Raw genomic sequence first — 4219 nt, forward strand, 5'->3', positions numbered from 1 at the left:
GGTGAGGCCGGGCGGCGGCTGGTGACGCAGCAAAATGCCCGGGCCCTGCCGCCGCGCGTGCGCAGTCCTTGTTTTCGGGCTCCGGCGCGGCTTTCTAGAGATATCTACGGAAAGGGCGGGGCCTCCCAGCTCCTTCGCGATCCTTCCTGGCGCCGGCCCCGCCCTTCGTCCGCCACCCCACCCCCACCCCGTCCCCTGCTAGTCCCTACGCGTTCCCGCCTCTCCTCCCGCGCTGTCCTCTCGCGTTAGAAAACCGTTAGTCGCCCAACTGCCCTGCCATGCGCCTTCGGCGATTTCTCTGAGAAACGGCTGCGTTGGCAGTGGGAGGCAAGGCCGAGGCGGAGGGACACGGAGTTGGGATCCTGGAGAACTGAAATGGAGCGTTGGTTACTCTTGAGGGAGTAAATCAGCTCACTGAGTAATCATTCCACCACAAAAACCTGTGAAAAGCCTGTGCTGTGGAAAAGGGCTCACTTCAGAATCAAGGGCCTGGGTCCACCTCGCCATTTTTCTTAAGGTTGGAGGCTCTGTCCAGGGACAGCGGAAATTCGAGGTTCTTGGCGGAGGAGGAGCATTTGCCAATTGGGGCGGGCTTTTGCCCCTACCTTGAGACCTTAGGGCTGTAGATGAGCCAGGAAGGATATTTGAGGGGAGAGTCTATGTTTCTGGGAATGGAGAGAGTAGGACATTGTGTTTCCACTCACATCGTTTGGGGCAGAAGGGTTCCCCGTCGCTTCGTGCAACATATTAGTAGGGTGTAGTAGGGGATAGCAACCAAGAGACCCAAAACAGTCCTGCTTAAGAAGAGGTCGCTTAACGGTGGAGTAGGGGAAAAATACTCTAGTGCGCTGCATTTTGAACAGGAAGGAGGTTTAACGAAAGTGCTATAAAACCTTTCTGAAGAATGGGGCTTCATAATAAGCAATAAGGTATTTAGTGTCTGTGTTGTGCAGGACAGGTAGTGGGAGCTAGGAAACCTGGACCCTAGCTCAAATGTCATTAAAAAGGGAAATTGGGCAGGGCGCCTGTGGCTCACGCCTATAAGCCCAGTACTTTGGGAAGTTCGGTGGGCGGATCACCTGAGGTCAGGAGTTCAGGACCAGCCTGTCCAACATGGTGAAACCCCATCTCTACTGAAATTACTAATTAGCAGGGCATGGTGGCACGTGCTTGTAATGCCAAATACTAGGGAGTATGAGGCGGGAGGATAGCTCGAACCCCGAACCCGGGAGGCGGAGGTTGCAGTGAGCACTCCAACCTGGGCGACAGAGTGAGACCCTGTGTCAAAAAAAAAAAAAAAAAAGGAAGGAGCCGGGCGCGGTGGCTCACGCCTGTAATCCCAGCGCTTTGGGAGGCAGAGGCGGGCAGATCACGAGGTCAGGACATTGAGACCATCCTGGTTAACATGGTGAAACCCCGTCTCTACTAAAAATAAAAAAAATCAGCCGGGTGTGGTGGCACACGCCTCTAGTCCCAGCTACTCGGGAGGGCGAGACAGGAGAATCGCTTGAACCCAGGAGGCGGAGGTTGCAGTGAGCCGAGATCGCGCCACTGCACTTCAGCCTGGGCGACAGAGCGAGACTGGTTCTCAAAAAAAAGGAAGTTGACTTGGCGCAGTGGCTCACGCCTGTAATCCCAACACTTTGGGAGGCCGAGGGCAGTGGATTACTGGAGATCAGGAGTTCAAGACCAGCTTGGCCAACGTGGTGAAACCCCGTCTCTACTAAAGATACAAAATATTTGGCCAGGCACAGTAGCTGACGCCTGTAATCCCAATACGTTGGGAGGCCAAGGCGGGTGGATCACGAGGTCAGGAGTTCAAGACCAGACTGGCCAAAATGGTGAAACCCCATCTCTACTAAAAATACAAAAATTAGCCGGGTGTGGTGGCGGGCGCTGGTAATTCCAGCTACTGGGGAGGTTGAGGCAAGAGAATTGCTTGAACCCAGGAGGCGGAGGTTGCAGTGAGCCGATCTTGCCACTGCACTCCAGCCTGGGTGACAGAGCAAGACTCTGTATGGGGGGGAAAAATTAACAGGGCATGGTGGTGGGCCCCTGTAATCTTAGCTGCTACTATGGCTGAGACAGGAGAATCGCCTGAACCCGGGAGGTGGAGGTTGCAGTGAGCCAAGAAACTGCCATTGCACTCCAGCATGGGCAACAGAGGGAGACTTTGTCTCAAAAAAAAAAAAAAAAAAAAAAAAAAAAGCAGGGCGCCATGGCTCACGCCTGTAATCCCAACACTTTGGGAGGGCAAGGCAGGCGGATCACGAGGTCAAGAGAGAGACCATCCTGGCCAACATGGTGAAATCCCGTCTCTACTAAAAATACAAAAATTAGCTGGGCATGGTGGCGTGCCTATAGTCCCAGCTGCTCTGGAGGCCGAGGCAGGAGAATCGCTTGAACCAGGGAGGCTGAGGTTGTAGTGAGCCGAGATCGCGCCACTGCAGTCCAGCCTGGGCGACAGAGCGAGACTCTGTCTCTAAATAAATAAATAAATAAATAAATAAAGTGAAAACTGTAACTGTTACATCAGACAAAAACTGACAGCGGGGCTGGATTTGGTATGCAGGCTGTAGTTTGCCAGTCTCTAGCCTAAGTAGTCCAGAGTGTAAGGGAATAATTCAAGATACGTTCAAGAAGGTGGGTCATGGCCGGGCACGGTGGCTCATGTCTGTAATCCAGCACTTTGAGAGGCTGATGCAGGCAGATCACTTGAGGCCAGGAGTTCGAAACCAGCCTGGCCAACATGGTGAAACCGCATCTCTACTAAAAATACAAAAATTAGCTGGGCATGGTGTGCCTATAATCCCAGCTACTCAGGAGTCTTAGGTGGGAGAATCTCTTGAACCCGGAAGACGCAGGTTGCAGCGAGTCTAGATTGTACCACTGTACTCCAGACTGGGTGACAGTGAGACTCTGTTAAAAAAAAAAAAAAAAAAAAGGGTCACAACCGAATAATGGTGGCACTGAATGTCAGGCTAAAATTATTATTTTATTTTTTTATTTTTGAGACAGGGTCTCACTCTAACTCAGGCTGGAGTGCAGTAGTGGTATCACAGGTCACTGCAGGCTTGACTTCTGGGTTCAATTGATCCTCCTGTAAGGACTGAATTTAAATATATGTCCAGAGTCACAAATTGCAAAAGAGAACTTTATAGACTGACTTGAGCAATTAAAAAAATTGTTAATTGAAGGTGAGAACAATCCTATTTTGTAAGGGGTCTTTCTAATAAGATAACAACTTAGAAGTTGTTAATTTTATATTAGGAAGTCAAAGGGAAAGGGTGCAAAACAGTAAAAATGTCTCCTGGAGGCCGGGCGTGGTGGCTCACGCCTGTAATCCCAGCATTTTGGGAGGCCGAGGCGGGCGAATCACCTGAGGTTGGGAGTTCGAGACCAGCCTGACCAACATGGAGAAACCCCATTTCTACTAAAAAACACAAAATTAGCGGGGCGTGGTAGCGCATGCCTGTAATCCCAGCTACCAGGGAGGCTGGGGCAGGAGAATTGCTTGAACCCGGGAGGTGGAGGTTGCAGTGAGCCAAGATCATGCCATTGCACTCCAGCCTGGGCGACAAGAGCGAAACTCCGTCTCAAAAAAAAAAAAAAAAAGTTTCCTGGGTATAGGGAGTAAAAATTGGGCCGGGCACAGTGTCTCACGCCTGTAATCCCAGCACTTTGGGAGGCCAAGGCAGGTGGATCACCTGAGGTCAGGAGCTCAAGACCAGCCTGGCCAACGTGGCAAAACCCCATCTCTACTAAAAATACAAAAATTAGCTGTGCGTGGTGGCAGGTGCCTCTAATCCCAGCTACTTGGGAGGCTGAGGCAGAAGAATTGCTTGAACCTGGGAGGCAGAGGTTGCAGTGAGCTGAGATCATGCCATTGCACTCCAGCCTGGGCGACAAGAGCGAAACTCCGTCTCAAAAAAAAAAAACAAAAAACGGTGAGGCGCGCATGGCTCACGCCTGTAATCCCAGCACTTTGGGAGGCCGAGACGGGTGGATCATGAGGTCAGGAGTTCAAGACCAGCCTGGCCAAGATGGTGAAACCCCGTCTCTACTAAAAATACAAAAATTAGCCAGGCGTGGTGGTGGGCGCTTGTAATCCCAGCTACTCGGGAGGCTGTGGCAGAACCTGTGAGATGGAGGTGGCAGTGAGCTGAGATCTTCCCCACTGAACTCCAGCCTGGGTGACGAGACTCCGTCTCAAAAAAAA

Source organism: Pongo abelii, chromosome 10 (genome assembly GCF_028885655.2).
Source record: "Pongo abelii isolate AG06213 chromosome 10, NHGRI_mPonAbe1-v2.0_pri, whole genome shotgun sequence".
NCBI lineage: Eukaryota > Metazoa > Chordata > Mammalia > Primates > Hominidae > Pongo > Pongo abelii.